Source organism: Cynocephalus volans, chromosome 7 (assembly GCF_027409185.1).
Source record: "Cynocephalus volans isolate mCynVol1 chromosome 7, mCynVol1.pri, whole genome shotgun sequence".
Taxonomy (NCBI): domain Eukaryota; kingdom Metazoa; phylum Chordata; class Mammalia; order Dermoptera; family Cynocephalidae; genus Cynocephalus; species Cynocephalus volans.
In genome coordinates, this window is record NC_084466.1 from 80,570,382 (window position 1) to 80,592,686 (window position 22,305).

The following is a 22,305-nucleotide window of genomic DNA, read 5'->3' on the forward strand; positions in this document are numbered from 1 at the left end:
AGGAGAGAGAAGATCCAAATTACAAAAACCAGAAATTAAAAAGGAGACACTATAACAATATTACAAAAATACAAAGAATCATTACAGGCTATTAGAAACAAATAAAACCAATATACACCAACAAATTTGAAAACCTGGAGGAAACAGATAAATTTCTGAACACATACAAACTACCAAGACTGAACCAAGAAGACACAGAAAACCTAAACAGACAAATAAAAAGCAACAAGATTGAAGCAGTAATCAGCAGTGTCCCAGAAAAAAAAAAAAAGCCCAGGACTAGATAGCTTTACTGCTGAATTCTACCAAACATTTAAAGAGGAATTAGTACCAATTCTCTTCAAACTACTCCAAACAACCAAAACAGAGGCCATTCTCCCAAACTCATCCTATGATGCCAGCATCATCCAGATACCAAGACTAGCAAAGATACAGCAAGACCAAAAAAACCACAGGCCAATATCTCTGATGAATATAGACACAAAAATCCTCAACAAAATATCAGCAACAGAACACAGAAACACATCACAAAAAAAAGTGGGATTCATCCCAGGGATTCAAGGATAGTTCAACATACAAAAGTCAAGGAATGTGATACACTACATCAACAAAACCAAGGACAAAAACAATATGATTATCTCAATAGACATAGAAAAAGCATTTGACAACACTTAACATTCCTTCATGATAAAGACTTTCAGCAAATAGGTATAGAAGGAAAGTATTTCCAGCACAATAAAAGCTATATACAAGAAATGCATCACCAATGTCATCCTGAATGAGGAAAAACTGAAAGCTTTTCCCTTAAGAGCAGGAAGAAGACAAGGACGCCCACTCTCACCACTCCTATTTAACACAGTATTGGAAGTACTAGCCAGAGCAATCAGACAAGAGAAAGAAATAAAGGGCATCAAGATTTGAGAAGACGAATTTAAACAGTCACTGTGTGCAGATATGATCCTATAGATAGAAAAATCTAAAGACTCTACAAAAAAACTCTTATAGCTGAAAAACGAATTCAGTAAAGTTGCACGGTACAAAATCAACATGGAAAAATCAGTAGCATTTTTATACTCTAATAACAGACTAGTAGAAAAAGAAATCAAGATAGCAATCTCATTTACAATAATCACCAAAATAATAAAATAACTAGGAATCAATTTAACAAAGGTTCTGAAAAATCTCTACGATGAGAACCATAAAACACTGTTGAGAGAAATTAAAGAGGACACAAGAAGAAAGAAAGATATCCCATGCTTTTGGATTGGAAGAATTAACACTGTGAAAATGTCCATACCACCCAAAGTGATCTACAGATTCAACACAATCCCCATCAAAATTCCAATGACATTTTTCTCAGAATTGGAGAAAGCAATCCTAACATCCATATGGAAGAACAAAAGACCACGAACAGCCAAAGCAATCCTGAGCAAAAAAAATAAAGCTGGAGGCATAACACTGCCTGACTTTAAACTGTACTACAAAGCTACAGTAACCAAAACAACATGGTACTGGCATAAAAACAGACATACAGACCAATGGAACAGAATAGCGAATTCAGAAATCAATCCATGTACCTACAGCCACCTGACCTTTGACAAAGCCTCCGAGACCACACACTGGGGAAGAGACTGCCTCTTCAGCAAATGATGCTGGGAAAATTGGACATTCATATGTAGGAGAATGAAACTAGAAACATACCTCTAACCATATACCAAAATCAACTCAAAATGGACTAAAGAATTAAATCTATGTCCTGAAACAATAAAACTCCTTAAAGAAAACACAGGGGAAACACTCCAGGAAATAGGATTGGGTACATGCTTTATAAATATGACCCCCAAAGCACAGACAACCAAAGGAAAAATAAACAAATGGGATTACATTAAACTAAAGAGCTTCTACACAGCAAAAGAAAAAATTAACAGAGCAAAAAGACTACCAACAGAGTGGGAGAAAACATTTGCAAAATATACATCTGGCAAAGGATTAATATCCAGAATATACAAGAAACTCAAACAACTTAACAGCAAAAAACTAAGCAACCCAATTTAAAAATGGGCAAAGGAAGTGAATAGTCATTTCTCAAAGGAAGTTATATGACTGGCCAAGACACATGAAAATATGCTTAGCATCACTCAGCATTTGGGAAATGCAAATCAAAACCACTTTGAAATATCATCTCACTCCAGTGGTTCCTCTAATAATTACAGATAGATCTACCATAGGATCTGGCTATTCCACTGCTGGGTATATACCAGAGGATTGGAAATCATCATGTTGAAGGGATACCTGTACTCCCTTGTTTACTGCAGTGCTATTTACAATAGCCAAGAGTTGGAACCAGCTTAAATGCCCATCATCAGATGAGTGGATAAGGAAAATGTTGTACAGCTACCCAATGGAATACTACTCTGCTATTAAAAAAAAAAATAAAGTAATACTACCATTCACAGCAACATGGATGGACTTAGAGAAAATTATATTAAGTGAAATAAGCCAGGCACAGAAAGAGAAATACCACATGTTCTCACTTATTTGTGGGAGCTAATAAAAATAAATAAGTAAATATACAAATGAAACGAGGCGGGGAAGAAGACACAACACTCACAACAATTCCTTGATTTTGTTAAGACAAGTGAACAGATATGTTGATGGGGGAGGGGGGAAGGAGGGAGGAAAAGGAGGAATTGGTAAAGGGACATGAAAATCAACTGCATTGTATATTTATAAATTAAAATAATAAAGAAACAACAAAAATCTACTCTTTTAGCAATTCTCAAGTATACAATACATCGTTGAGCATGAAAAAATGCTCAACATCACTCAGCATTAGGGAAATGCAAATCAAAACCACATTGAGATATCATCTCACCCAGGTTAGACTAGACAGAGAATAACAAATGCTGGTGAGGATACAGAGAAAGGGAACCCTCCTCCACTGTTGGTGGGACTGTAAATTAGTACATCTACTATGGAAAACAGTATGGAGGTTCCTTAAACAACTACAGATAGAAGTGCTGTATGATCCAGTAATAACACTGCTGTGTATATACCCAAAGGAATGGAAATCATGTTTCGAAGAGATACCTGCACTCCCATGTTTATCGCAGCTTTATTTACAATAACCAAGAGCTGGAACCACCCTTCATATCCCCTGATGGATGACTGGATAAGGGCAATGAGGTATATATACACAATGGAATACCACTCAGCCATAAAATTAATAAAATTCTGTCATTTGCATCAACATAGATGAACTTAGAGAAAATTATGTGAAGTGAAGTAAGTCAGACACAGAAAGAGAAATTACCACACAGCCTCACTCATAAGTGGGAGCCAAAAAATAAACAAAGAAAGAAAACAACCATCACTATAATTCATTGAACCTTCAAAAGGAGAAAACACAACTGAGGCCACCCCAGGTGGGAAAAGGGGGAGGGAGAGGGAGTGTTAGGGAGAAATTGGTAAAGGGCCACAAAAATGATTACATTGTGTATTGTTGAATATACTAATTATCCTGATTTGAGCATCACATATTTCACACAGGTATTGATACTCAATGCTGTACCCCACAGATATGTACAATCAATTATGTTTCAATATAAAAAATAAATAATTTTTTTTTTAAAGAAACACCCTCATGGACATGCCCAGAATAACTTTTGACGAAATGTCTGGGCACCTCATGGCCTAGTCAAGCTAATGCATAAAATTAACCATCACAGAGTGCACCCAGTTTCCTAATTTAGGTGACTATGGTGCCAAAATGCAACAGAATAAACAAGGTTGGGAGCAGGTACAGCAAGAAACCAATGAGCATAGTTTGGGATCTGTCTAATGGATATTCCTGGTAACTGGGTGGAGACAACAGCAGGTCTTTTGATGTACAAGTGGGGATGCTCAGGGCAGAGTTGTGTTTGGGGAGCCTTTTGCATATATGCAGTCACCAGAACAGGATTTACAGAGATGAGTTGAGATGAGTTGAGAAAGAAATGGTCAGAAATGGTCATAAAACAAGGAAAATCAGAAGAGTGCAATATCAGAAGGTAAAGAAGTAGAGCTTCCTGAATTAAGTAATGAAGAAATGATCAGCAAGGAGATTCAAGAAGGCAGAGATTGAAAGCTATCCCTCGTCACTGGCAAGTAGGCACCACTGGGGATGACCTCAGAGAAAGCAACCCCCACTGAGACCTGGAGCAGAAGCAGCTGACAACAGGTGACAGCGCAGAAAGATGAGGTGAGATGGGACTTGAGCATGTTTACAGGGTGAGCAACGTCAGAAAGGAAGGAGAAGCGAAGGCAATAGTGAGAGAAGGAGTGATGGAGAAGAATCCCAAAAGCAGTGGCCAGGGATTCTGATCCGGGGCACAGGCGTGAGGTGTGGGGAAAGAAGACATTTGAATTGAAGGAAGGAGCTATTTATTCTGAGACTGGCAAGAAGCAAACGAGGATTAATATAGGTGTATATAATTTTGTAGGGGGGCAAGGATGTGAGGATTGAGGGAGATCTTGCTTAGTCTTATTCTTCATGATGAAACAGGAGGCAAGGTTTTCTGCTAAGAGGGGAAGGTAGGTTTTCATTCCAGATGCTGGGCTGAGGACATGCCTCTAACTCCCCTCCCTCCCAAAGTTCGGTTTTAAGTTCATAAGTATTTATTGGAAGGAAATAAAGAGAAGAGGGAAAAGAGTATCATAGACTAACCTCATGAAGAACTAGAATATAATATAGGAGACAAAACAGCACTGATGGCTCACAAATATGAATTATTCCAGAGGGCCTAGTGATCTTACCCTGCAGCAACAGGTGTTTCTTGCTTCCCACTCTCACACCCCTGCCAAAGGCATGATTCAGCATTTTTTCCTACACCTTTTATTTGTTTTTCTGCAGCCACTACCCACTGCTATCTCTATACTGCTTTCCCTTTGATGTGTTATGCTTACTCAAGAATTTTACTGCCTCTTGACTTTTGCTTACTGCTTTCTCTTTTTCAGCTTCTGACTCTGCTACCATCAGCCGACTCTATTACTATATCTGAAAAGCAAAGTCCCTAAGAGAGAGGCTCTGACTTGTTCAAGCTCTAGTACAGAGCTTGCCTCTGGGTAGAGTTCTAGTCTCAGTGGCTGGTCAAATTTATCGGGGCCAGGGTGGCAGGGTCTGGCTACCAAGCACAGTGACATAATCGAAAGGAACTAAAGTAGCACAGATGACTCTTCTCTACAGGTAGTTGTTGGCAGAATGTTGAAAGGAATAACAAATCTGTGCACAGATTCACATTCAGAAATGTGCAGAACCAATACCAAGAAAAGGATGGATATGTATATATACACATAAACCTATTATGTATATAAAAATATATATATATCTTAAGTTCTGAATAAATGAGGTGATACCTTTTCTTGTTCCTGATTAATAACCCTAAATTGTACAAATATCATGTCCTGACAAATTAATCTATAAATCCCATGCAATCACAATTTAAATCCCAATGAGTTTTTCTTTCAAATTTGATAGGTTGTTTTAACAATTTAACTGGAAGAGAAAATGCATGAGAATAGCCATGAAAAATTTTTAAATATAATAATGGTGAGGAGAAAATATATATAACTTTTTTATAAACCTCAGTAATTAAAAACATGTGGTCCTGGCACAGATATAGATATGTTGATCAATGGAACAAAAAACAGAGCCAGAAACAGAACCATACATGCTTCTAATTTTGGAACTTAATATAATAAAGGTGGCACTTGAAATCCATGAGTAATTACAGAATAGTCAATCAGTGGTGTTGAGACAACAGGATACTTATGTGGAAAACAAAAATGTGAACCCTCTGTCTCAAATCATGTGCCAAAAGAAATTTCAAATGAATCTAAAATCTAAAGATTAAAAATTTTTTTAATTAATTAATTATTGAAATATAATTGACTATACATATTAAGAATAAAATTAAAACTATCAAGGTATCAGAGGCAAATGTATAAGAATGTTATAATCTTTGGGAGGGAGGATCTTTCTAAGTATGAATCAAACCAATTGGACATAAAGCAAATAGCCATAGGTTTGACCACACACACAAAAAATCTTATATACATTAAAAGTTGGCTTAATCAAAGTAAAAATTAATCTTTAGGTTGGAGAAAATACTTGCAACATATATGAGAGACAAAATGCTAGGATCTCTAATATACAGCTTATCATAAATCAATGTGCAAAAGACAAACTACATAAGGGAAAAAATGAACAGTGGATGTGGACATGCTTAATCTCTTTTGAAAAACTTTGAAGAGCATAAGATTTGAAATTTTCAAAGTGTATGCCTCTGCCCACTCTGCAAAATTATCATGTGTAGTCCTGAACTACTAAGCATGCTTTTTCCTGGGGAGGGGGTTTGCTGAACACATCAGAATGAATAACTAATGATGACATGAGGTTAGCATTAACCCTCATTGTTGTTGACAAAGGGCCATTCTAGAACCCCATGCTCGGTCCCTGGCAGGAAGAAAGCCAGATTTCAGAGACTACAGGATAGATTATTGTCTGCCGTAATTAGATATAAGGTCTTTTCAATTTATTGAACAACTGTCACAGTAAGCACATCACATCATCTCCTCTTTTCCAGAATTTCCAGTCTTTATCAATTCACAGTTTCTGTGTTGTGTAGAGATGTTCTGATGATCACAACTGATTCATAAATTCCTCAAGGGCAAAGTCCACATCTTTATTTCTTCTTTACATTGCCTCCCACTGTTTTACTGAAGTTCTTCATAAACGCTGGCTGCATATATGCACAAATATATATAAATAAAATATACACCCATTTCCATATACAACACTCCTTACGTCTCAGACCTTCTTGCTGTGATTATTTTCTTCATTTTCAAATTCCTTTATGAGAGTCTACAGGTGGGTAAATCTTTCAACATTTGTCTAAAAATGTCTTTATTTCACTCTCTCTTTTTTTTTTTTTTGGAAGCTGGCTAATACAAGGATCCGAATCCCTGACCTTGGTGTAAGCAACACCGTGCTCTAACTGAGCTAACAGGCCAGCCCCAGCCCACAGTTTTAAAAGATAGTTTCACTGGAAGTGCTATTATGGACTGACAGTTATTTTTTCCACTGTCCTCTGCTCTGTATTGTTCCTAATGACTCAATACTCTGTTGCTCCTTTTGTATATATTCTTTATTTGTGTGATTGATGTAAAAATCTTCCGTTTTTGGTGTGTGTTCTGCAATTTCACCACACTGTATGTAGGTGTGAATTTCTCTTTATTTACCTTGATTCATTATTCCTTTTAAATCTGAGGATTCATGTTGTTTATTAATTCTGAAAAATTCTTAGTCAGTATCTCATTATTGCTTTTAATAATGCCTCTCCCAAATCTCTCTACTCTTTCTTTCTGAAACTCTCATTACATGTTGGACCATTTGATTCTATCCTCTATGTCACTTAACATCTTTGATATTTTCCCTTTGTCTTCCTGGGTTATGTTCTGTGTAATTTCTTCAGATCTTTAATTTATACATGATCTATTCTGTACATGAATTATTCTAAGTCTTAATTTCAATTATTATATTTCCAAGTTCTAGAATTTCTACTTGATTTTTTGATAATTTTTGACTGTCTTTGAACCATATTTTGGTTTCCCTCTCTTTCTAAAAACACATCTGTATTTATTTTGAGCACTGTTTATGATAATTCTAATATCAGAAGTCTTCTGTATGTGGTTCTACTGTTGTTTCTGCTGACTCTAATGTTGGGCTGTGTGTGTGTGTGTGTGTGTGTGTGTGTGTGTTTAGTGACTTTAAAAAAAATTGTTGTGTGTTTCTCTTTTGGAACTTTATGTATGGAAACTTTGAGATCTGGTTTGAGAATGCAGTCCTATTTGGGGAATTTGCTTTTATTTCCTCTGCAGGCACACTTCAGATCAAAGTGCATTTCAAATTTATTTTTTTGCTTGCAGCTTTTCAGATTAGGCAAACAGAAGAATGAGAGAGGTGGGCTGGCCAGTGGTCACAAAGTACCAGGGAAATTTCTTAATTTCTCTTTGCACCATCATGACCTTCTAAATTTTATTTAAAAGTAACACAAATCAAAGACACAGAGAAATATAGTACGTAATATAACAGATTCATGAATATACAATGTCAAGATCAAACAGACGGTTTTGCTGTATTTGTTTAACAATTCTCTATCTTTCTAATTTCTAATTGTTTCACAATTCTCTTTCTTTCTCAGTAAACCATATGTCAATTCATATATTTCTCCCTCTCTTTTTTATTGAAACATAATTGATTGTACTTATCTGTGGGATACAGAGTTAAATGTCAATACCTGTGTGCAATTTGTGATGATCAAATCAGGATAATTAGTATAGTCAACATTATACAATGTAATCATCTTTTGTGGCCCTTTATCAATTTATAACTAAGTCCCCCTCCCCTTTCCCACCTCTGGTGGCCTCAGTTCTGTTCTCCCTTTTTGAAAGTTCAATGAATTATGGTGATGGTTGTAGCTTTCTTTCTAATTTATTTTTTTAGCTCCCACTTATGAGTGAGGACATATGGTATTTCTCTTTCTGTGCCTGGCTGATTTCACTTGGCATGATTTTCTCTAAGTTCATCCATGTTGCTGTGAATGGCAGAATTTCATTCTTTTTTATGGCAGAGTAGTATTCCATTGTGTATGTATACCACATTTTCCTTATCCAGTCATCCATCGATGGACATTTAAGTTGGTTCCAACTCTTAGCTATTGTAAATAGAGCTGCAATAAACATGGGAGTGCAGGTGTCCCTTCAACATGATGATTTCCATTCCTTTGAGTGTGTGTGTGTGTGTGTGTGTGTGTGTGTGTGTATACACACACACATACCCAACAGTGGGATTGCTGGATCATATGGCAGTTCTATCAGTAGTTGTTTAAGGAACCTCCATACTGTTTTCCATAACGGCTGCACTAATTTACAGTCCCACCAACAGCGTAGGAAGGGTCCCCTTTCTCCACATCCTCACCAGCATTTGTTATTCTCTGTCTATATGATAATGACCAGTCTAACTTGGGTGAGATAATATCTCAAGGTGGTTTTGATTTGCATTTCCCTGATGCTTAGTGATGTTAAGCATTTTCTCATGTGTCTGTTGGCCATTTGTATATGTTCTTTTGAGAAATGCCTATTCAGCTCCTTGCCCATTTTTTAATTGAGTTACTTGTTTTTTTTAACTGTTGTTTGAATTCTTTGTGTATTCTGGACATTAATCTCTTGTCAGATGAGTAGTTTGCAAATATTTTCTCCCATTCTGTAGCCTGTCTTTTCACTCTGTTGCTGTGAAGAAGACTTTTAGTTTGATGTAATCTCATTTGTTTATTTTTTCTTTTGTTGCCTGTGCCATTGGGGTCTTATTCATAAAGTCTTTTCTCAGACCTGCTTCCTGAAGTGTTTCCACTATGTTTTTTCTCAGGAGTTTTATAGTTTCGGGTCTTATGTTTAAGTCTTTAATCCATTTTGAGTTGATTTTGGTATATGGTGAGAGGTGTGGGTCTAGTTTCATTCTTCTGCATATGGATGTCTAGTTTTCCCAGCACCATTTATTGAAGAGGCAGTCCTTTCCCAATGTATGTTCTTGTTGTCTTTGTCAAAGATCAGTTGGCTGTAGGTTTGTGGATTGATTTCTGGGTTCTCTATTCTGTTCCACTGGTTTCAATGTTCGTTTATTTTTTGTTTGTTTTGTGTGTGTAGTATAATTTGAAGTCGCGTAGTGTTATGCCTACAGCTTTATTTTTTTTGTTCATAATTGCTTTGGCTATTCAGGGTCTTTTGTTATTCCATATAAATGTTAGATTGCTTTTTCTATTTCTGTGAAGAAAGTTATTGGTATTTTGATGACAAAACATAACAATTATTTTCAAAGATTGAAATGAGAGAATATAACTATTTCATTGGTATAAATTTTCTTAACTAGTTTAATTTATATAGAGGATTAGGGGTTTGAGTTAGGGCTTGCAGGAAATTGTAAGCATCTGAAATAGTTGAGAGAATCTGGGAGAGTATGATGAAAACAAACAAAAGGGTTGATAAAGAGCTCTAAGAGCTCAGCTGTGGATGGAGGCACAGAATGGCAAAGGCTCACAACTGTAAGTATCCATGCTGCAGTGTACACATATGACTGGGGTTCTGCTTTGTGGGTCTGGCAAAAAGACAAAAAGTTAGGAAACCCACAGGTAGAGTAGTTTACAGTGGTGATTCTCAGATTTAAAGCACATATAACATAACAACTACAATTCCTTGAAGTTGATACGACAAGCAAACAGAAAGGACATTGTTGGTGGTAGCGGGGAGAGCGAGGGGGGTTTCGGTAAGGGGCCACAATAATCAACCACATTGTATATTGACAAAATAAAAATTAAGGAAAAAATAAATAATAAATAAATAAAGAAAAGAAAAAAAAACTTTTCAATTATAATAGCATGTTTATTCTAGGAAATTTTATACCTGGATAAACAAAAAGAAAATTTAAGTCATGTATAAATCTGCTGCCTATTAAAATTTTCTGTTATCATTCCAGTCATATTTATGTTTACATATTACACTTTTAAAAAACAGGATAAATAGGGACATACAAATATCATTGTTTTATACCCATGAATATATCATGAGCCTCTTGTCACTCCCCACTAAGTATGGTAAAAGGTTTTACTATTTCATTGTACCATCCACTACAGGCTATTTAAGCAACCCCTTAGTATTGGACCCTTAAGTTTTCAGTTTTTCATTGTTATTAACAATGTCATGATTAATATGCCCAGAACTACATGTTTGTTTGCATTCTTAAGGAGTTTGTGAAATATAAGAAATGTATTTTACAATAGCCCTGGAGAACATCTCTGTAGTTTTATGGTTTTTTTTTTTTTTTTAAGCCAATTTAATATATGAGAAAATGATTCCACTTGTTTGATTCGTGGTTTTTTTTTTTTTTTGGCTCACCAGTAAGGTTAAACACTTTCACACTTTCAATGTTAAAGTACAAAGGGGTTATTTTCTCTCATTGCAGAAGGTTCGAAGACATTTGTTAAAATTAGAAATTACTTAATTTTCTCTGTTATGATTCTGTGTGACCATCTTGTCATTGCTTATGACTTTTACTCTGAGAAGTTTAGAATTTTGGATGTAATAACAACAACTTTGTACCATGAAGGGAAGAACTAGATTGCTGATTGTTTGGGCCATGGAAAACCTAACAGAAAAACTAGAAAGGAGAGGTTTCGAGACACAGGGCTTTTTGATCTGCTGTTAAACCTTCCTCTCTTAAAAAAAAGAGAGAGAGAAAGACTCTTGTTTCTAGGATGCTTTGACTGCAGCCTGCACTAGGTGGAGGGCAGTACAGAGTGATCTTTCATGATATTTTAAATCTGAGTCTGTAATTAGAAAACACTATTTGAGTTCTTATAATAAAATCTTAAAGCACCCATCTAAATTAGGGGGTCATTGCTCCCTTCCTCCCTCTCTCTTGCGTATCTGCCATAGGAACGTCCATGGACTCTGCTTCTGAAATCTTCAAAGTTCAAACTTGTGGGTCACTATTTCATAATATTATCATGCTTTCTCTGCCCCCCCCCACCACACCCTTTGTAGGATTACTTCAGTGACTTCCTTATATTGCTTGCAAGAAGGTGACATGTGACATTTGGGAATACAGCTTATCTTATAAAGTAGGAGTTAGTCAGTGAACAAGTATTTGTAACCATCCAGTTTGTGCCAGAAAGACAGCAGAAAACTTGATAGATGTGATCCCTCCCTCACAGAGCTCACAGGCTGACAGAAAAGAGACAAGTACATCTTTACAAATAATTGACTAAATAATTACAATTAGCAAACTGTTATGATGGAGAAAAAATATAGAGTAATATGGAGCCAGTGAAGGGGAACCTAATCCAGTCTGGAATGGTCAAGAAAGCCTTCTCTAAGAAAGCACTGTTGGCCCAAGGCTGCACAGGGGCTGGTTATAAATGCCAGCTCTTGCTGTTCCTCCTTGCAGAATACTACATTTAGTGCCTGTGAACTGCATATGTGTTAGTCTATTTCTACTTTAGCAATACCACAAGTTTTGGTTTTTTACTGGTGGCTGGCCACCAAACTCTTGACCTTGATGTTATAAGGCTGCACTCTAACCAACTGAGCTAACCGGCCAGAACCCCCCCCCCCCAAGTATTAAAATGAAAATACATTGTTGTAGTTGATTAGCCACTTCAGGATTAATACCATTTCATCTGAAGGAAAAACTTCTTAAATAATTAGTCTTAAGAACAATGTACTTTGCCAGATGAAATGAAAAAGGTTGACAAATCACTGGGACATCAACTTATTCCCAGGTCTCTGGAATCACCATGAAAATTCCAACTGTATCACATCTTCCATGCATAGTAAAGGAATACCTGAAGGAACACAGGTCCTTTTCTAGCTCAGGTTTGCTCTCTAATAACTAATTTTTTAATGAAAATTCGTTTATTGTCCAATTTACAATAAAATGTGTCTTAACCACAGTAGCTTTGGTAATTTGGAAAAGTTCCACGTTTAACTGTTAGGTAGAGCCCGAGACAACCATGACAACTAGGAGTATTCTTGCAAGTTGTTTAATCCCTTGAGATACTTATACTTGTTCTTTTGCCAGGCAGTGACTATCAAGTCCATTAATCTTAACAGGTGCTTCTGGCAGAGTTCCTTTTCAATGCATCAGGTTACTTAGTATTTTTATGTGGCTATATTTTGGCCATCTTCTGATGTTAGAGATTTGTTCCCCAAATCTGGAACTGTCTCCTCCTCAGCTCTGATTATCAGCAGCAGAACTGAGAGAAATGGAGATCAAAGAGGGACTGCAGGTTTCTGGGGCAGTTGTGTCCCATGAGCCAGACCATCAGAGCTGTGTGTTTGTATCACATTACCTTGGCTTCCTACTAAAGAAGCTTGAGAGAGTTATGCTTTGGAGTTTACTGAGGGATACAATGAAAAACCGTCATATGACATCATATGATGGTCTGTGCTATTGCTCATTGCCTCTTGTATACAGACCCGCGGGGAGCATATTAAAGCCAAGTGTCAAGAAAGGCTGTTTTCCTCCTGGAGAACAAAACACAGTTTCTTGTTCCACTCCTCCCAACACATACAATGTGAAGACACATTCTCTCTCCCTCCCTCCCTCCCTCCCTCCCTCCCTCTCTCTCTCTCTCTCTCTCTGTCTCTCTCTCTCTCTCTCTGTCTCTCTCTCTCTCTCTCTGTCTCTCTGTCTCTCTCTCTCTCTCTCTCTCTCTCTCTCTCTCTCTGTCTCTCTCTGGAAATTGTTTTTCTTTTTTTTGCTCTAGCTACAAAGGAATTGAAAGCCAAATATGCAGTCTATAAAATATAGTCATTTGTAAGGCTTAACTAGTATACTCTATTTCCCCTTGTCTCCGTGTCTCGGTTAGTCATCTAATGAGAGCATGTAATGTTTACCGTATACCAGGTAGTGTTTCTAAGCTCTTTATCAATATTAATTTCTTCAGTTCTTTTAAAGGATCCTAGGAAGATAGTACTATTATTGTCCCTATTTATAGATGAGGAAATTGAGGCACATGGAAGTTTAGTATCTTGCCTGGAGATGCACAAGAGCTAAGTGTGGAGTCAGGCTTTAGAATCCTTATTCATACCCACCAAGCTTTGCTGCCTCTGCAGTGCTTCGCTACCTGGGACAGACAGAACAATTCAATCACAGTGAACACCTCTCCCTCCTCCACTGCATCTTGTGATCAGGAACCTGGTCTATATTTACCTGGCTCTGTGATTCTACATTACTCTTCTCACGGCAATATGTTGTCATTGTTTTGAAAGTTATATCATCTGCTTTATTTCTTTGTGAAGTTATGCATAGTACATATACTTAAAATAAATCATGAGCTTCTGTGACAATATTCAAAATGAGTCTTTTCTTAACACTACGTTAAGATGTATACAAAAAGAGTTTTTGGAGTAGTGTGCATGAGTTTGTATTCTGCCACCTATCCCCTTTTACCCATTTTCTTTTTTGGCAAGGGCACACATTTTAAGTTTCACCAGATGAAAAGGCACTATGTGTAGCTGTGTAATTGAATCAAATCTATAAGATGACAATATTATTAGCATCATCAATATCAAAAAAAAAATAAAGCACATATAAATCATCTGGTTTCTTGTTAAAATGCAGATTCCGGTTCACTAGGTCTGGGATGGGACCTGAGAACATGCATTTCCAAAAAGTTCCCAGGCATTGCCAATGCTGCTGGTCTAGGGACTACTCCTTGAGTATCCAAGTGGTCCTGGTCATGGAGAGAATGAGATAAGAAGGGTGCTCATACAGTGGAAGAAAATAGAGGGGCCAAGGAACTGGAGGGAGGTCCCTCTGCCTTGAAGCAGGAGAGCTGGGCAGAGAAAGAAGAGTGGGCAGGGAGAGGCATGGCAGTTTAGTGTTGTGTTGTAGAGAAGCTCTGGGTTGAGACAGAACAGGACACTGCTCACGGAGCGGGTAGCTCAAGTGGAGTTATGAAGGTAGCTGGAGTCAAAAAGGTCCAGGAACTGGAGGTTCAGTTGTCAGTTGTTGGTTGAGTTGTCAACCTCGTGGAACCTACAGTCATTTTGGCAGGAGTTGGGGCACACAAGAGAGTGCCTGCTTGCAAGTCTTTGAGAAATAGGGCTGAGTGGGGTGGTCGTGAGAGCATTTCAGAGGTTGGTAGCTGACCGTGGCAAGGAGGTTTAGAGGCAGACAGAGCCTCCAAAGAGAATGAACTTTACAATGAAAAGTTGGTACATGCAAAGTTAGGAGGAGAAGGTAAGGAAAGGAAGTGGAGCGAACATCTCTGAAATGGTTGGTAAGTACAGGATTTTGTTTTGATGGAATGAAGTCATCAGCGGGATAAGTCGAGGGCTGATAGTGAGGGAATGAGTCTGCAGTAAACACTGTTGGCACCTTCCCCAGATCCCTTAGCTAGCTCACATGCTCATCCCAGCTGCTGTGAGAGTTTACACCTGTTACCTTCTCCAGAGAAGAAGGGGTGTTGGCTGGGATGGGTCATCCTGCCAGAGCTGTTTGGGAGGTAACATCCCCCTCTCCCAAGCAGTGGTCAATAAATGACTGGTGTGGGGACACTAAAGCTCTTTGCCTCTGGACAGGACAACTCTATCATGTGGTTTATGTCCCAGAGGCTCCTTGTGGGTGAGGCCATGTCTAGATGTCACTGAGACCACATCCTTGCTCAGCTCCTTTCTGCTGCCTATCCTATTCCCTTAACACTCTTATAGGTTTTTCCTATAGAGCACTTTCTCAATAAATCACATGTATCCGAATCTGTCTCAGCTCTGCTTCTGAGCAGGCTGACCTAAGGCAGGTAATCCCAGAAGTAGTCCTGGGAAGCAGACCCCAAGGACGGAGTCTGGAGCCAAATCACCCACCAGCTGCTAGCAATGATGGGCCAGGAGCAGTAGCCATGGTCCCTAGAATGCTGCAGCACTTGTGTGACTTGGGAATGGGTACACATGGAAAGAAATGCACTGGCTTGTGCATTTTCTCTGTAATTTGTGAAGTATGAAGAGAAACAGGATTTTTTGAGCAGCATTGATGCTGTGAAGAAAAATGACAGACTCAGGGCAATCAAATATCAAGTAAAACAAACTATGAAAGCCAGAGCATCTCCTTTATCCCCATCAACCAGGCTCAGAAGCTAATTTAAGAGTAGTAGTCACACCCTTTCAGAGAGATAATTCTGAGCTCTGGCAAGTCTCCTACACCAAAGACAAGAGGGAAGAAGTGGGACCCTGAGACTCAGGATGAAGATATCTGGGTAGATGCATTTAAAAACCTTGAACTCCTGTATTTCCCTAAAACCTATGGGCTGCAAAAGTGATTATCACCCCTTTGTTGGTGAACAGTACACCCTCTCCCCCTTGCCTGAAGACCATGCAGAGACCTCAGATGAAGCAGGTGCCTTACAGGACCATGCTTGTCCCCTTCAGGATCTACCCCACCTCCCCTGTTAGCAACCAGACCAACTAGGGTCAAATTGAGGCATGACCCAACTGGAAAGTTCCAAGTCTCTTAAGGGAAGAGAAAGATTAAGCAAAGGGAATACAGGAGCTGACTAACCTGTCATGGCAGGAATGAGAGAGCAGATCCCAGGGCTCTGGAACAAGAGGAGGAGCAGAATATAAAGGGGGATAAGGAGAGGTTGTTGATATGGGTACTTTCCATGACATGGGATTTAATACTCTGGGAAGGGCCATGAGTGTGGTTATGATATGCTACTGGAATGGCTCATAGAAGCTTGGAAAAAGCGATGGTCCACAATGAAGTAGAGAAGTCAAGTTGCTGTAGTAATGGGAGGAGGGGAATAAAAAGCCAGAGAAGTGAGCATGTGGAATGGGTATTTTATATAAGTTTGGGAGACTCACCTGGCTGAATATGTTCCTTTTATTATGGAGACGAGGAATGTGCTGGTGAGGGTTACACCAGCATTACTGAGAAACTTACAGGAGCTCCCCTCTGCAATCCAGGCCTGATGGTAGGAGACACTGTTATGAAACAGGACTTCACAGTGTCAATGGGAATAAGAGGATTCCAGAGTGTCTAAGGCCATGCGGTAGCCCTTAAATATCAGCCAGACCGGAATGACAGTATAATGGGCTGGCCTGCGGGGATCTAAGGAAAGAACATGGTGTTCCTAGAGGCAAGACATATGGGCAACCAATGGAAGTATTGATATATATATATATCAACAAAGCCAAAAGAAATTAAGGATGAACAAGACAAAGACTGAGGTAAGCCACTCCAGTGGAAAGTCAAGTTGCCTTGTCCAGTTTTCAGACTTGAGTCAGTTTTCAGACACAAAACCCACTTGCCGAAAAAGAAGCTGTGTCTCCAGGACTCTGCAACACAATCACAAGTACATGCAATAGTGATTTCTCCAGTCCTTTACCAAAGGAACCTATGGTCTTGTCCTGACTAAAGAAGGAATGCCTAGACCTTCTGAGGGATGTTGGATACAAGGCCGTCGTAGACATGGACACCCAGTGTCTTGGTACTAAGCTCTATCCTAGCTCCCCTGTTAGAGTAGAAGCATATGGAAGTCAGGTAAACTAATGGATCCTGGCCCACGTACAAATCAAAGTGGGTCACCAAGTCCTGGACATCAGTGATTATTTCCTTAATTCCCAAGTGTATAATCAGAATGGACATAATTAGAAATTGGCAGAACATTCACATTGGTTCCTTAACCTGTGGAGTAAGAACTATTGTAATAGGAAAGTCAAAATGGAAGTAAGATAGTAAATTAGACACTACTGCACCCTAGAAAGAAATGGCAGAGTTTAGTGTCACTCTCAAAGACTTAAAGGGTGCAAGGCTGTTGGTCCTCATCATAGCCCCATTTAATTCACCAATCTGGCCCCTGAACAAACCAGATGGTCAAGGTGAATGACATTGTTCCAGCACAGACCTAACCAGCCAGTAGGCTCAGTGCACTGACGCGGTGGTATGTACAGAGCAGATGAACACAGACTCTGGTGTGTGGTATGTGGCTATTACTTTGGTAAATGCATTCTTCTCCATACCAGTCAAAAAGGCAAATCAGAAGCAGTTAACATCACATGGGATGAAAAACATTCTGCACTGAAGCCTCTTGTCCCTGGGCTATGTTAATTCTGCTCTCCATCACAGTAAAGTCTGAAAGAACTTAGGCCATCTGAACATATGCAGAACATCACATTGGTCCAACACATTGATGCACCATGTTAATCTGACTGGATCAGTAAAAAGTGGCCAGCGCCTTGGAGGTTTTGGTAAGACACCTGCACTCCTGAACGTGAGAGAGAAACCGTTCAAAGACACAGGGGCTGGACACATGGATAAAGTTCTGGGAGGTGCAGTGGCCTGTGCCTAGGTAGAACATCTCCAAAGTAAAGAACAAATTATTGTACCTTAAACTTGCTAACTAACAGTAGGGGAGAAAAATAGCCCTTGGCAGGCCATTTTGCATTTTGGAGGCAGCATATTCCACACTTAGGAATACTGCTAGGGCCCATTTATCAGGTCATGTGGAAGCCTGCTAATTCTGAGTGGGACCCAGAGCAAGAAAGAGCTCTGTAATAGGTCTAGGCTGTGGTCTAAGTAGCCCTGCCATTTCTCTATCCTGCTTCCCTTACTCCCTTATAGGTTTTCCTGGAGCACAATCCCCCAATATTTCATGTGCTCCAAGATCCCTGCCTCAGACTCTGCTTCTGGAGAAATCAACCTAAGACAAGTTTATAAAAGGCATGAGGCAGTCTCATGGACAAGGGAGGAGAAGTACTGTTTATTTGATGGCCCAGGATGAGAGATATGAAAATCATGGTTAAATGTAATTGGTCTTGTGTTAGTCTGCTTCTGTTGCTTATAGCAGAATACCTGCAACTGTGAAATTTATAAAGAAATGAAATTTATTTCTTCAAGTTTCAGAGGCTAGGAAGTCCACGGTCCAGGGAGTGCATCTGGTGAGGGCCTTCTTCTGGGTGGGAACTCCCTGCAGGGATCCATGGCAATGCAGGGTATCACGTGGGGAGAATGACCTGAGCAAGAGCTCTCTCAGGTATTCCGTACAAAGCCACCAGTCCACACCCGTGGTTACTCATTACTCCATGAATGGATTAATACATTCACTAGGGCACAGTCCTTATCTTTCAAATATCATGATCAGAATCCCTCTTAACACTGTTACAGTGGGGATCAAGTTTGGGATACATTTGACCCATAGCAGGCCTCAAGTATCCTAACTAGATGCAGGTTCTAGACAGCAGCAGTATGATCTTAAAGCAACAGTGAGGCTGCCCCTACTCCTGAGTGAGCCTCACAGTGAGCCGTGATGAAAGGACGGAAACCTTTTTCCACTCTCTAGTCACTGGCTCATCTTCTCCCCAGAAATGTTTGATTTGGGGAATTACAGACATGCAGTATATTTATCTGGAGAAAATATTTTTGATGGGAGGTACTGCAAGCCCTCCAGACCACACCGTATACTAAGCCTGTGTCTGACTTGGATCTCCTCCTCAAATTCCACACAGGCACGACGTTGTGAATCCTTCCTGAATTTGATTTCATTGAAAAAGTAGATCGGTATCAAGCTCTGACAGTCACAGTCTTAATCCCTAATATCACATTTTAAAATGTATGTTACAAATTCTATGACACTTTGTAATAATTCTTTTCATGACATTAATTCATTCAAAACATATTATTGCATGCCTACTATATTCCAGGCACTATTCTAGGCTAAGCGAAAAGTGACTCTGGGAATTTTTTTCAACACAGTATTCACCTATACAGATTTAAATGCCAGAAAATTAAAAAAATATATACCAGGAGTTATTATATATTGGTGATATATTGATGTTTTTAAATGTCTTAGAAGAGATCACTCTTTCCTTCTTTGGATTATAAGCTTCTAGATGATGCAGATCACATGACTATTCTTTTAAAAAGTCTTTCCATCCTTTCTGACAGTGTTCCGCCCCCAGTGGGTATCCAATGAATGTTGGTGACTGAGTGATATCCTAACCACAGCTAAGCACAAGCACACAAAAATACAAGTCTGTTGGTTCACAGAGAAGTTTGTGATTAGTTTCATGAAGCTTGTAAAGCAAGACAAAACTGTCTCAGTGTAGGAGTACTAGCAGGGTGTTATTTATTTCATTTCAATCTGACAGCATGAGACAGTGACAAGGATTTTTGCCTTTTCCCTGTGTACTGATGATAAATTTTGCTGGATACCAATTTTTAAAAAGACCAGAAGGACATCCTATTTCGAAAGCATGACATGACAATATTCCCCTTACATAATGAATATATTGATGAATTATGACAAAAAGAGTTATGTTCATGTCTTCTTAAAACAGCCATTTAAGCAAAACAGAAAGGTTTATTGAGTTGCAGTAGAGCATAGCCTAGTGGATGGATTATAAATATGGATTTTAGGCATTCTGATTAATAAGACTAGCCCTGCCATGCACAAATGCTGTGAATTTGCTTAATAAAGCAAAACCTGGCAGTGACTGTGTTTATGTGTTTATGTCTTCCCTATTAGAATATAAAGTGAGGAGGACAAGACCTCTGCCTTGGTGTGACCCTTACATCTCCAGAGCCCACAACAATGCCTGGCATAGAGAAGACATGCAACAATATTTGTTGAACGAACTCAAGTCAAGAAAAGAATCATCACAGTGTCATACAATTGTAGCATGCATTTAAAAATGTAATATTAGGAATTAATATTGTGAGCATCACAGTGCTTGATACAGATCTACTTTTTAAATAAAAATTAAATTCAGCAAGGAATGATTGTGCAGCTACCATGTGCTCACCATGGTATCAGCCTTGTGGACAGAATCATACAGGAACATAGCCTAAGTCTTGCCTTTAGTGTTGTCCAAGAACTGTGGTCTTTCCCCCCACGTGGCTCCGGCTAGTGACCGGTTGGCTACAGGTGAGGGGAGGGAAGAACTCTGCATCCCCCTGGGTTCTGAGTACAGCACCTCCCTGACAGAAAGAAGGGACAGCCCGCTGGTATGATCAGGAGGTTACAGGGTGGGCGAATGTTCACTTTGGGAGAGGATGCTGAAATAGGAGTTTTCAAAGGTAACAGTTCCACTTGGGAGCCAGGAAATGGGCCAACAAGAAGATTTGCTCAAGGTCACACCAGGGATTACTGTCAGAAAAGAAAAAACAAACGGCATGTGGTCTTTGGACTCACTGTGCTATTTTCCAGGTTGGAGTCTGCCATGCAGTGTTCTGGGAGCCCTAAGAATCAGTAGGAACGGCAACTTACTAAAATAATAAGCTTACTGCTGGCTCCAGCAGGAAGGGTGCAGGGTTGAGGTAGATTCCCTCCATTTGTGCTGCAGTGGGGACACCGTGACTCTGTCTCACATACGCATCCCTATAGTTTGGGCTGTGAAAAGGAATAGATTTCTTTTCTTCTTGTGTTTAAGACAATTCTGGATTCCCAAGTATTGGATATCATTGCATAGAATCCACTTATCAGTTTAAAAAAATTTTTTTATTGCAGTTACATACATATAACATAAATTTACCACTGTAATCATTTTAAGTATACAGTTAGTGGCATTTTTACATTCATATTACTGTGTAACCATCACCACAATCCATCTCCAGAACTTTTTCAAACATCCCAAACCAAAACTGTACCAATTAAACAAAAATGACATACTTTCTCTTCCCATTGCCCCTGGTAACCACTGTTCTACCTTCTGTCTCTATGAATTTGACTGCATATATCCACTTACCAGTTTTACTCGTTGTCAAGGTAGCAGCATTTAAAAACTTCACTGCCTCGCCTCGGGGCCCTGCCCCGGGGACTCGAGGCATGGAGAAGGGAACCCGATCCCCCTCCTCCACCCAGGCACATCGAGCCAATGCCTCGGGGTCCACCTGGGGACCCGAGGCATGAAGAAAGGGAACAGACTCCCCTCCCACAACCAGGCCACCACACCAGTGCCTCAGGGCCCACCCAGGGACCCAAGTCACGGACCTGGGGACTGGTTCCCCCTCGCACAACCAGGCCACCACACCAGTGCCTCAGGGCCCAACTGGGGACCCGAGACATGGAGAAGGGGACTGGACACCCCTCCCACAACCAGGCACAACACGCCAGTGCCAAGGAGCATGCCAGAAACACCATCTCTGTGTGGGTGGACCACCACAGCCGCCATAATAACCATGGCTGCCACAAAAGCTGCTAGATGCCACAACCACCACACAGATGGTCCGCCAACCACTGGAGTGCACTGACACAAGGAGAGTCACCAGCAGAGATCAAGAAAGAAGAGGATGTCTCTGTCCACAAAACCCATTTCACAGTGACAGAAGAAGTATCTGCTCTGATAATACTGGGGGACCTGATCACACCTCTCATCATTGGACAGATCATCTAGGCAACAAATTAACAGAGTAACCATTATTCTTTCAGAAGGAGAGAAGAAATCTAGGGTAATTGGGGGGGGAGAGACTGGACAAGGTGCATAAAGAATAATTATGATTTGTAACAATACATATGCTAGTAATATTGATTTGATCAACATATCTAATGTTGAACCTCCAAAATATGTATAATCAATTTTGATTCAATAAATAAAATAAATTTTAAAAATAAAATAAAATAAAAAATAATATAAGCATTGGAAAAAAAAAAAGTCACCTGCACTCCCATGTTCAATGCAGCACTATTCGCAATAGCTGAGACATAGACTCAACCTAAA

The 22,305-nt window shown here is 39.4% G+C and overlaps 1 protein-coding gene across 3 annotated transcripts in view; it reads right to left on the reverse strand.

The window, feature by feature from the left end:
• Window positions 1-22,305, reverse strand: part of MTUS2 (microtubule associated scaffold protein 2) — a 404,860-nt gene that overhangs the window by 82,341 nt on the left and 300,214 nt on the right. The window lies entirely within an intron of this gene.